Here is a 12,936-nt window from a genome sequence, read left to right as displayed (position 1 = left end):
GTTGCCAGGGACTGGGGAGTGGGACTAAGAGGGAAATATTAGTCAGAGAATCCAAACTTCCAGTTATGATATGAAAAAGTTTAGGGATCTAACATACAGCACAGAAATAATAGTTAATAATACTGTATTATATACTTGAATTTTGCCAAGAAAGTATGTTTTAAATATTCTCACCAAAAAAAGAAAAATGGCAACTAGGTGATGTGATGCAAATGTTGACTAACACTGGTGGCAATTATTTTGCAATACAGTAGTCCCCCCTTATCCTTGAGAGATATGTTCAAAGACCTCCCGGGGATGCTTGAAACCATGGATAGTAACAAACCCTCTACCTACTACTTCTACCTATACACACTTATTTATAATGAAGTTTATCTGAATTGCCAGCATCACTACTTGACCTTTGAAGCCATTATTAAGTAAAATAAAGGTTACTTGAACACAGATACTATGACCATTACAGCTGATTTGATAATCATCTACCAAGTGACTAACCAATAGGATATGCTGGGGAAAGTGATAATTCACATCCAGGGTGTGACATGCAGCAGAATGGCATTTCACCACACTACTCAGAATGGCATGTAATTTAAAATTTATAAATAGTTTATTTCCGGAATTCTCCATTTAATATTTTGGGACCTCAATTGATCTCAGGTAACTGAAAGTACAGAAAGTCAAACTTTGGACAAGAGAGGACTACTATATGAAAATGTATCAAATCAACTCATTGTATACCTTAAACATACACAATGTAATATGTCAATTGTATCTCAATAAAGTTGGGGGCAGGAGTTAAAAACAGTCTCTCATTGAAATTTTAAATTACTGAAAAGTGTCTTATCCAATCATTAAAGGTAGAAGAAAGTCATGACAATGGTTCCAGATGGCAGTTTTCAACATGTCCTACAATCATCTCAGTAGATGCAGAAAATTTTTTAATAAAATTTAGCATCCATCAATGATAAAATCTCTCTAGAAAGTGCTTATAGAGGGGACATACTACAACATAATAAATTGCCATCTATGATAAGCCCATAAATACCACCATCCTCAACAGTGAAGAGCTGAAAGCATTCCCTCTAAGACAGGAACAAAACAAGGATGCCCACTCTCAGCACTTTAATTCAACATAGTATTGGAAGTCCTAGCCACAGAAATCAGAAGGGAAAAAAGAAATCTAAATTGGAAATAAAGAAGTACAACATGTCACTATGGCATAACATTATACACAGAAAATCCTAAAGATGCCATCAAAAAACTAGTAAAGTACTAAAGTTTATCAATGAATTTAATAAAATTATAGATTAAAAATTAATACGCAAAAATATGTTACATTTCAATACACCAATGATGAACTAACTATCAGAAAGAGAAATTAGGGAAGCAATCCCATTTACCATCACATCAAAAAGAATAAAATACCTATGAAAAAACCGACCAAAGGTATCAAAAGACTATACTTGGAAAACTATAAGATACTGATGAAATAAGTTGCAGACAACACAAACAGATGGAAATATATACCATGTTCATAGCTTGGAAGAATTAATATTATTAAAGTGACTATACTACCCTAGGCGAACTGCAGATTCAGTGCAAACCCTATGAAAATACCGAGGGCATTTTTCACAGAACTAGAACAATAACTTTAAAATCTGTATGTAAAAACAGAAGATCTCAAACAGCCAAAAAAAACCTTGAGAAAGAACACAGCTGGAAAAATCATGCTCCTTGACTTCAGACTATACTATAAAGCTACAATAATAAAAAAAAATTTTTTTAAGTATTTTTTAAGTATGGTACTGGCACAAAAGGGCTTCCCAGATGGTTCAGTGGTAAAGAATCTGCCTGCCAGTGCTAGAGTTGCAGGAGACACAGATTTGATCCCTGGGTTGGGAAGATCCCCTGGAGAAGGAAATGGTAACCCACTCTAGTATTCTTGCTGGGATAATCTCATGCCCAGAAGGGCCTGGCAGGCTACAGTTCATGGGTCACAAAGAGTCAGACATGACTGAGCACACAAACAGGCACTGATATAAAAACAGATACATAGATCAATGAAACAAAATAGAGCACCTGGAGATACATCTACGCACTCTTGGTCAATTAATATATGACAAAAGAGGCAAGAACATACGATGGAAAGAAGACAGTCTCTTCAACAATGGCGCTGGAAAAATTAACAGATACACGTAAAACAATGAGATTAGAACATTCTTTCACACCATACACAAAGATAAACTCAAAATGGTTTAAAGAGCTAAATGCAAGACCTGAAATCTTAAAACACCCAGAAAGGAACATAGAACACTCTTTGACATAAATCACGGCAAGAGCTTTTTAAATCTGTCTCATAAAGCAAAAGAAATAAAAGCAAAATTAAACAAATGGGACCTAATTAAACTTAGAAGCTTTTACACTGCAAGGGAAACCATCTACGATATGAAAGACAACTAATGGAATGGGAGAAATATTTGCAAATAATGTGACCAACAAGCAGTTAATATGCAAAACATATAAACAGTTCATACAACTCAGTATCAAGGAAACAAAGCACCCAATCAAAAATGGACAAAGGAGCTGAACTGACATTTTTCCAAAGAAGACATACAGATGGCTAACAGGCACATAAAAAGATGCCCAACATCATTAACTATCAGAGAAATGCAAATCAAAATCACAATGAGATATCACCTCCCACTTGTCAATATGGCTATCACCAATAAGACCACAAATAAAAAATGTCATTAAGGATTTGGAGAAAAAGGAATCCTTGTACACTGTGGATGGGAATGTAAGTTGGTATAGCTGCTACAGAAAACAGTACTGAGGTTTTTCCAAAAAATAAAAACAGAACTGAGCTATTTCAAATCCTAAAATGTGATGCTGTGAAAGTGCTACACTCAATATGCCAGCAAATCTGGAAAACTCAGCAGTGGCCACAGGACTGGAAAAGGTCAGTTTTCATTCTAATCCCAAAGAAAGGCAATACCAAAGAATGTTCAAACTACTGCACAATTACACTCATCTCACACATTAGCAAAGTAATGCTCAAAATTCTCCAAACTAGGCTTCAACAGTATGTGAACTGAGAACTTCCAGATGTTCAAGCTAGATTTACAAAAGGCAGAGGAACCAGAGATCAAATTGCCAAAATCCATCAGATCATAGATAAAGCGAGAGAATTCCAGAAAAACATCTACTTCTGCTTTATTGACTATGCCAAAGCCTTTGACTGTGTGGATCACAACAAACTGTGGAAAATTCTTAAAGAGATAGGAATACCAGACAACCTTACCTGCCTCCTGAGAAACCTATATGCAGGTCAGGAAGCAACAGTTAGAACTGGACATGGAACAACAGACTGGTTCCAAATCGGGAAAGGAGTACGTCAAGGCTGTATATTGTTATCCTGCTTATTTAATTTGTATGCAGAGTACATCATGAGAAATGCTGGACTGGATGAAGCACAAGCTGGAATCAAGAATGCCAGGAAAGATACCAATAACCTCAGATATGCAGATGACACCACCCTTATGGCAGAAAGCGAAGAGGAACTAAAGAGCCTCTTGATGAAAGTGAAGGAGGAGAGTGAAGAGGCTGGTTTAAAACTCAACATTCAAAAAACTAAGATCATGGCATGCAGTCCCATCACTTCATGGCAAGCAGATGGGGAAACAATGGAAACAGTGACAAACTTCATTTGCTTGGGCTCCAAAATTGCTGCAGATGGTGACTGCAGCCATGAAATTAAAAGATGCTTGCTCCTTGGAAGAAAAGCTATGACCAACCTAGATAGCATATTAAAAAGCAGAGACATTATTTTACCAACAAGTTTCGTCTAGTCAAAGCTATGGTTTTTCCCGTAGTTATGTATGGATGTGAGAGTTGGACCACAAAGAAGGCTGAGCACCAAAGAACTGGGTGCTTTTGAACTGTGGTGTTGGGGGATACTCTTGAGTGTCCCTTGGACTGCAAGGAGAACAAATTAGCCAATCCTAAAGGAAATCAATATTCATTAGAAGGACTGATGCTGAAGCTCCAACACTTTGGCCACCTCATGTGAAGAACTGACTCATTAAGAAAAGACCCTGATGCTAGAAAGATTGAAGGTAGGAGGGAAAGGAGACGACGGAGGATGAGATGGTTGGATACATCACCAACTCAATGGACGTGAATTTGAGCAAGCTCCAGGAACTGGTGATGGACAGGGTAGCCTGGTGTGCTGCAGTCCGTGGGGTCACAAAGAGTCTGACATGACTGAGCGACTGAACTGAACTGAAAAACCAAACTACCATATGATCTAGCAATTTCACTCCTGGCCTGGGTGTATGTATCCAAAATTAACCAAAAACATTAATTCAGAAAGATACACGGCACCACAATGTTCAGAGTAGCACTATCTACAATAGCTAAGATATAGAAGCAACCTAAGTGTTCATCAACAGATGAATAAAGATGTGGTGTGTGTATACACACACACACACACACACACACACACAGGAATACTACCTAGCCATAAATGAAATTTTGCCATTTGCAACAACTTGGACAGGCCTGGAGAGTATTATGCTGTGATATGTCAGACATAATGTTGTTATTACATATATGTGAAATCTAAAAGATAAAATTAACTAGTGAATATTAACAAAACAGAAACAGACTCACAGGTATACAGAACAAACTAGTGGTTAGCAGCAGGAGAGGGAAGGAGGGAATGGCAAGATAGGGATAAGGGATTAAGAGGTACAAACTACTATGTATAAAATAAATAAGCCACACGGATATATTATGCAGTGCAGGAACTACAGTCAAATTTTATAATAACTATAAATGGTGGATAATCTTTAAAAATTGTGAATCACTAAATTGTACACCTGAGACATACTGCACATCAACTATACCTCAATAAAAAAATAAATTAGAAAACTTTTTTAATTTTAAAAACTATACTAAAAATTAAATTCTTTCATTTCCAGAAGGTTCTCTCATAATTGCTGGGTGAAGTATGCAGGATCAAGGTAGGAGAAAGTTCATTTCATTTTTTATTTGTTTTACTTTTTGTGCATCCTGTATAGTTTCATCTAAAAAAAAAACAGTGGTAGAACTGTTTCAGACTCACCAATAGTACTATTAGGAAATAATTAAACTCTTTAACAACAGCGCACTCAAGCAGCTGAAATGTAGGACACACCCGTGGCCAATAATCCAAAAAGTGTCATGACCTTTCAAAATAGAACCAGTTAAAAATCTGAGATTCAAAACTGTTGACTGAACTTTCTAAATTGTTCAGAAAGTCATCTTGACCATTCACTTTATTCCTGGTATGAAAAGCCCACAGAATAAGCATCACCTTAACGTATATGATTATTTTGTTAGTTAAATTTAATAAAGAGAGAAAACACAATAATAAAAAGTTCAAGAACATCTGTCAATCTAAATTTTCTAAGTCACTCTTTCTTCTGAGGAAACTATGCCCTCTAAAAACAGTTCTAAATGCAGACTGTGAGGGAATGCTTATCTGAATATTAGCTTTGCGCTGTATCTAAGCGGAAGGAAAGTCACAGTACCAGCTTAATCCACCCTGTTGGAGGGAAGTAGACGTAGCTGAGAAAGCTAACCAAACTTCAGGTGAACAGTGAAGGGACTCAGCCACACATGCCACAACACTGTTAATCGGCTATACCCCAATATAAAATAAAAAGTTTAAAGCTACAAACAAGAAAAATAAAGAATTACCTTTATTTTTTAAAAAGAGAAAGCTAATCAATAAGAAATTTGTAGATCCCATTAGCAGTCATGCCTCATACATTCTTCCCCCAATGCCTTATAACCATTCATCTATTTTCTGTCTCTATGGATTTGCCTATTCTGCACATTTTATATAAATGGAATTATATAATTTAAAGGAAATGTATGTGATATTTTCCATTCAAAAGCAGAGACATTACTTTTCCGACTAAGGTCCGTCTAGTCAAGGCTATGGTTTTTCCTGTGGTCATGTATGGATGTGAGAGTTGGACTGTGAAGAAGGCTGAGCACCAAAGAATTGATGCTTTTGAACTGTGGTGCTGGAGAAGACTCTTGAGAGTCCCTTGGACTGCAAGGAGATCCAACCAGTCCATTCTGAAGGAGATCAGCCCTGGGATTTCTTTGGAAGGAATGATGCTAAAGCTGAAACTCTAGTACTTTGTCCACCTCATGAGAAGAGTTGACTCATTGGAAAAGACTCTAATGCTGGGAGGGATTGGGGGCAGGAGGAGAAGAGGATGACCGAGGATGAGATGGCTGGATGGCATCACGGACTCGATGGACGTGAGTCTGAGTGAACTCCGGGAGATGGTGATAAAGAGGGAGGCCTGGCGTGCTGTGATTCATGGGGTCGCAAAGAGTTGGACACGACTGAGCGACTGAACTGAACTGAAACCTTTTATTAATATCCTGATAATACATAAGTAACATTTACAAGGCAGTTGGAAGTTTACTAAATACATTTTCATATACAATATCACTTTCTTATTGTTACAGTAGCCCAGACGGTAAAGCGTCTGCCTGCAATGCAGGAGACCCAGGTTCAATTCCTAGGTCGGGAAGATCCCCTGGAAAAGGCAATGGCAATCCACTCTAGCACTCTTGCCTGGAAAATCCCATGGATAGAAGAGCCTGATAGGCTACAGTCCTGGGGGTCGCAAAGAGTCGGACACGACTGAGCAACTTCACTTCACTTCACGGTTATTTTTATACTCAAGTAACAGACAAATAAGGACTGAGGCTCTGAAAACCTTTGTAATTTTTCAAGATCAAACACTGAAGACTGCTTTTGCTCTAAAAAGTATTTATTCAATTCTGGGGATATACTTTTAGAAGTAAAAGAAGCTAATCAGTGCTATGAAGTTTTATAATAATAATGTCATTATCTTAGCCCAAAGAACTAAAATATTCTTTAATCAGCACTTTCTCATCATGCTGCTGATATTTACCAATACAGTAAAACACCAGGATATATACCATTTTTTTCCATTTTACAGACATAGAGACTGAGGCTTAAAAAAATTTAAAAGACTTGAGCATGATCTCACTAACTCCAAGATCAATTTACTAAGTCACTTTGCTTCCTGAAATTGGAGGGATACAATTTTGGCTTGTGACTAGTATAACAGAAAATTATATCACCTGCATATATTTTATAATTAAAGTGAAAAAATTGATTTTTTAATTAAATGAAAGTTCCTCCTCTTCCAAGGGGTAGAGTCAAGCTCCACAAACAAAGAGAATCAGACAAATCTAAAGCATTTAACTCTGGGCTGGGGGAGGGAGAGGAGGTTTTTTGTTTTGCTCTACTCTTTAAAAGAAGCTCCAGGTGGGACAGCAAGTCTTTTGAAAACGCCAACTAAGGATAATTAAATTCTTCAGTAAGAGTAAGCAAAAAGAGTAGTTCTATATATAACACTGGAAAAAAATATCTTAGAGAAGAGCAAATCTTTCCAAAAGTGAAATTCACCAAATGAAACCCTGGAAAATGTAATTCAATCAAGAAATATTACTTAAGCCAATTTGCATTCATGAGTGCTTTGCAAGTTTATGATGTAATACATTCCTTGTTGGATATATCTTTGTCAAATCCATCTGTCTATGGCGGATATACATAGTTTTACAGAACCTTATCTGCCAAAGAACTTCCACAGTCAGACAAAAATGGCGACTGGAAATAAAGTGCAGAGGGAAAAGAGACCAGATCCTGCTATTCGGAAAATGTTTCCTTTCTGCACAACATCTTGCTCACAGATACCTATCCCTGGACACTTGGTACTCCTCTACTCTTTTCTTAAAGTCCTGCCCTTTCATGTAAAACAGATGTGAATCCAGAGAACTGAAGAGGTGAAAGTCCTAAAGGAAGCTCCAATGCAAGATGTCAATACTCCCAACAGAATTTCCCTGAGCCATGTTCTAAACATCTTCTGAACTGCATGCTGCTGCTGCTGCTGCTAAGTCACTTCAGTCGTGTCCGACTCTGTGCGACCCCATAGACGGCAGCCCACCAGGCTCCCCCGTCCCTGGTATTCTCCGGGCAAGAACACTGGAGTGGGTTGCCATTTCCTTCTCCAATGCATGAAAGTGAAAAGTGAAAGTGAAGTCGCTCAGTCGTGTCCGACTCTTAGCGACCCCATGGACTGCCACCTACCAGGCTCCTCCGTCCATGGGATTTTCCAGGCAAGAGTACTGGAGTGGGGTGCCATTGCCTTCTCCGTCTGAACTGCATGAGCAGCTGATTAATATCCCATAGCTGAGCATAGGTCATTTGTATTTGATTCATCTCAATCAGAGGTCAAGTTAATACTATAAAGAAGGCAGGCATGAAGAGGTGGGAGGGAATGTGATAGCGACACCAAGACAGCCATACTGACACTACGCTGAGAAAAGGAGCCAGCTTAAAGGTCAGAAACCAGTTCAGAGAAAGCCGCTTCCACTCTCCCCACTTCTTATTCTACGTGGGCCCCGAACCACCTGCAGGGGTGAGGTTACTGTCCTTCAGTAGATGCACTCCTTTCTTCCACTGATACAGTCAGTTAAGACAAAAAATAATGACTGTCGACTCTTACTATTAGTGTCTACAGCCATGGAAACTAAATAAAGGAACTTATCACACTATCACAATTAGAAGCTCATACTGTTTCTTCACAGTAAGCATGTTTCCAAAAGAATGTATTAGAATTACATGTTTTAAAACTATTTTACATATACTCGGCTAATACAGAAAAGAATTTATGTTATTTTTCTCTCCTTTATTAACCTCATTTGTTGCTGTGACCCAAAAGGGGTCATATTTTAGAAGGCAAAAATATTTTAACAACAAAATTTTGCATTTCCAAAGTGAATGAAACATAAAATTTTGCAAACACATAACTATTATTTCTTTCCTACTGAACAAATCATGTCAGTCATTTAAACCAAAAATAAACTGCTCTTAGGTATAAAAATAATATTTTTATAGGAATTGGCAAGTAAATATTCTAGCTATTAGAAATTTATGCTGGCCACAGAAACCCGTGAATTTAAAAACTGTTCCGATTATTTATGCTTGAGGCTTATGTACAGCACAAAAACATAGATTTGTATCTCTCAGTCTAAAGATGAAAATTTAGACGAAAAGCAAACTGGAAAACAACCCAAAATTGTAAGAAATTACCTAACTTTGTGCCATATTGAGAAAGATATAAAAATTATGTGGACGAAAAATTATTTCTAACGATTAACTTCATAGACAAAAGTCTGATTTTCTTATTTTTAATGACAGGAGAAATCAATAATGTTTTAAAAGTAAAACATGAACTGCTTACCCTCACCGGTCTATATTCAGTATTAACTCTACCCTGCAGTGTATGCTATAGAAGGTAACAAAATGCTGATGTTTTTAGGTCCTCCTCTCAATCTGCTCTGGCTTTATCTTCAACCTGGTTGCCAATAGAAGTCACCCCCAGCAATTATACAAACCTAACAATGGCTTCCGTGGGATAATGTGATCTGCTCTGACCACACATTCCAATCCACATACTTTCTTCTGTCACTGTTGTTTCTGTGTGTTTAATATGCTTCTTAAAGGCTTTAAACACACACACACACAAGCTAGGGAGTTCTCATTCAGCTCCCCCCATATAAACAGAACCACTGAGGAGCATTTTTATACATGTAAAAATATTCTAGTTATCCACAGACTATGTCTTGGTACAGCTTCAGATGACAGTAAAGAAAAGCTTTGCTGCCATTTCACACTTCTCCTCTTTCTGCACTCCGAGTGTTGTGTACCTGTGTCCCAAAAAGACTGCCTGTCATTACTGCTCCCTCCCAGCTGTGGACCATGTGGGTGGGAAGTCTTGAAACTTGCCGGACTCAAGGGCTCTCAGCCATGGCTTTGACACCAACAATCTGTTTTAACCTGCTCGTATTGGACCTTTCTCACTTTCCAGACCCCTTAACACAAACCTGGCTAGCAAATGCACTGAAGAGCCTCCTTCAAAATATAGCTTGACTCTGATTCGTGGCAAAAAAAAAAAAAAAAAAGAGCTGGAATAATCCTGCCAGGTCTTAGAAGCTTTACGATTAATTGCATTGAACTTGATACACAGAAAATAGCACCTTGAAAATGAATCATTTGCTACTTCAGTATTTTCTAATTACCATCACTCCCTCTCGGGGCATGTAATTAATTTACGGAGTCTAAAAAAAAAAACAGTCAGGATTACTCACACAGTCTTGAAGATGCAATGTCAGCTATTTAGGACAGAAACATCCAAGGCCGTGTTAGAACTCAATTACGACTACATATGCGTTAAAGCAGGAACTGGCAGGCCTCTGGACTACAGCAACTATAGGACTTGGGCTTCTCGTACGCTGGGCTATAATTTATGAAACTGAGCCCCAGATCCAGCCAATCACTTAGCTCCTCATAACAAGTCTGACTGGCTCTGGAAAGCTGAAAGGGCTGCGCTAGAACAACAAAGATGAGATATTCCACATAACACTCAGCTTATCTGGAATCACTTTCCCTTGCAAGGCCAGAAAAAAATCATAGCTTTACTGCCCAAGGGAAGCACAACAAAGGACTGGGAAATGCGACTTCACCTGGAGCAAGATCTGTTATGCTTCGGCAAGACCAACCTCGCCGGCCTTAAAGGACCCAGAGTACCCCTGGGACACAGAGGGCAACCACAGCAGCAAAAACCCAAAGGTAATTTTCATCTTTCTTTTTATTTTTAGTGGGAGTAATGCTGAGTCAAACTAATATGCATTAAGTCACTCCGGCAACTAGGTCCGCTTTGATCTCATTTTACCTTTTTCTAATCTCATCTACTGTAGGATCATTTGTTATTGAGTATGAGTCCAGGGAGGCTTAATGTACCTGAAATAAATTTTAAACCAAAATGATCATTCGTGGAGGAAGAGAGATCATTTTCCAGAACGGTTTGAGAGCTATCTTTTCAGATGGACAGCCTATTCACCCACCCACAGAAACAAGAATAAAGGCAGCTCAGGCAGGGAAGAGGGAAAAGGGGTTTCATGAGTACAATTAAATGCTTTTAGTGTCTTAAAAGGAATAACTGTGCTCAAACAGTAAATTAGGAAGATGGGTTATTATACTGGCCCACAATATAGCTATATAGCTATACATGGCTATATAACATGTACCAGAATGTACCTTGGTGGGATTGTTGGGGCAGAAAATGATGTAAGAGCCACTTGGCACAGCCCCCCATGGCCTAGGTGTCTGTTTTCTTTGCAATATTTTCCTTATTTCCCATCACATTTTGAAGTATTAGTAATACCAACTACTTGTTACACCAAACTTTCAAATTATAGTTATTAATGCATCTGTGGCAAACATTTTTAAGTCATAAGAGGTGACTAAAGAAAAAAAATTTTTAATGGAATTAACATACACCCTTAGATATGTGACATACTTTACCTAATGACAAATCCTTCCAAATCCTCAACAAATGATGTGTCTCTTCAGCAAATTTTGTAGCAAGTGTAACATTAGCAACCAAAAAATCGTTGTAAAAACTTTTAAATAACAAGATCAATCATTATGCTTTCAAAGTGACAGCAGAATCTCCACAATATAAACTTGTGTCAGTTTTATATACTCCCAAAGGAAGAAGCCAGGAAAGGAAACTTGCTTTGTTTAGTGATGAAATATAAGGAACAGGAACAGAAAAGACATTTATGCACTTTTTGTTTGCTCTAAATGGTTGACTGAATTTAACTTGAGATTTGACACCAAGAAGAAAAACAGAAACACAGGGAATAGAAAAAGTAATCCATTCGTAATCCCCCCAAGATCTGTTCTTTGTATTGTCCAACTTGTGACTAACCAGGGAGGACTATTTCACTACATTTAAATATTTTTTACTTAATTAAACCTTTGTTTACTTGACAGTGCTGCTGCTCATGAGACTGTGTGAGAACTGAAACTTCTGAGGGAAGCCAGGTTGTTAAAACTGTGGTTCCCTTTACTCAACAATAACAAGGATGATCTAGTCTGAAAGGGAAAGCACGCCCTTAAGGTAATGTTGGCATTGAATCGTCACACCCAGAATTTTGTCATTGAATCCTCAACACCCAGAGTTCCCTGTTTCTCATTCCCCAAATAAAATTATGTTAAGATCTCTTCAAATTCCAATGTTCAAATCATTTTTCAACACACAAGACCAAGCATACTCTAAACTAAGGCATTTAAATTATTTCACATGATAGTTGCCCAGAAATTTCCAATAGGAAAACTTTACCTTTGACAACTTTGAAGATAACCATCTCCCCACTCAAAACAATGGCCAGCAACCAACTAGCAAGTCCTTGAGTCAGAAGCTTTCATGGCTTCTGGACATTCTCTGTGTCAACATAAAGCTCAGTTGCAGACAGACCCCTGGCACCCTGACCCTTACAAACACTAAAGGTTTTGTTTGCTTCAGCTTCAAGCTGTTCATCTGTTAGCAAGCAATGTTCAACCAAAAACACATTCATGATGAGAGCTTTCTAAAAGACAGCATGGCCTTCCCTCCGATCATCATAATAATCATGATAGCCTGAGACATGTTACTGCTACTTGGCAATTGGTGAGGGTAGATATTTAGTACCTGGAGTGGTCACATAGCAGGGAAAACCTCACACTGGAAGGAAGGAAGTGATGTCTCACTACAATCCAACTTAAGTCAATTATATCATTCACATTTTATTTCAATGCCCTATTTAAAACAATGCAATGAAGGAGGAAACTTGAAAATACATGCCGATACTCTAATCTTCTCCTAAAGTTGTTAGTGCAGCAGACATCATTTCCAATCCAGCCGGGCTTGTGCTAGCAAGCTCTAGCTGGAGAGACTACATCCATCATCACCATCAATTAATAGCTGTTGGCTGTCGCACCTGGCACCAAGA

The 12,936-nt window shown here is 38.1% G+C and overlaps 1 protein-coding gene and 1 long non-coding RNA gene across 3 annotated transcripts in view; one reads left to right on the top strand and one right to left on the bottom strand.

The window, feature by feature from the left end:
- The window catches only part of PDE4D (phosphodiesterase 4D), a 1,582,769-nt gene extending 1,572,391 nt beyond the window's left edge, over positions 1-10,378 (bottom strand). For both annotated transcript variants that reach the window (XM_042233629.1, XM_060400411.1), the window contains exon 1: positions 10,249-10,378. The gene's annotated coding sequence lies outside the window, so the exon portion shown is untranslated. The remainder of the gene's footprint in view (positions 1-10,248) is intronic.
- Positions 10,379-10,504: 126 nt separating this feature from the next.
- On the top strand, positions 10,505-12,175 carry LOC105602518 (uncharacterized). Its single transcript, XR_001021179.4, has 2 exons — positions 10,505-10,729; positions 11,939-12,175. It is a non-coding gene; the product is annotated as an uncharacterized LOC105602518 (long non-coding RNA).
- The last annotated feature ends 761 nt before the right edge of the window (positions 12,176-12,936 follow it).

Source organism: Ovis aries, chromosome 16 (genome assembly GCF_016772045.2).
Source record: "Ovis aries strain OAR_USU_Benz2616 breed Rambouillet chromosome 16, ARS-UI_Ramb_v3.0, whole genome shotgun sequence".
In the NCBI taxonomy this organism is placed as follows: domain Eukaryota; kingdom Metazoa; phylum Chordata; class Mammalia; order Artiodactyla; family Bovidae; genus Ovis; species Ovis aries.
This window is presented reverse-complemented; position numbering and strand designations above follow the sequence as displayed.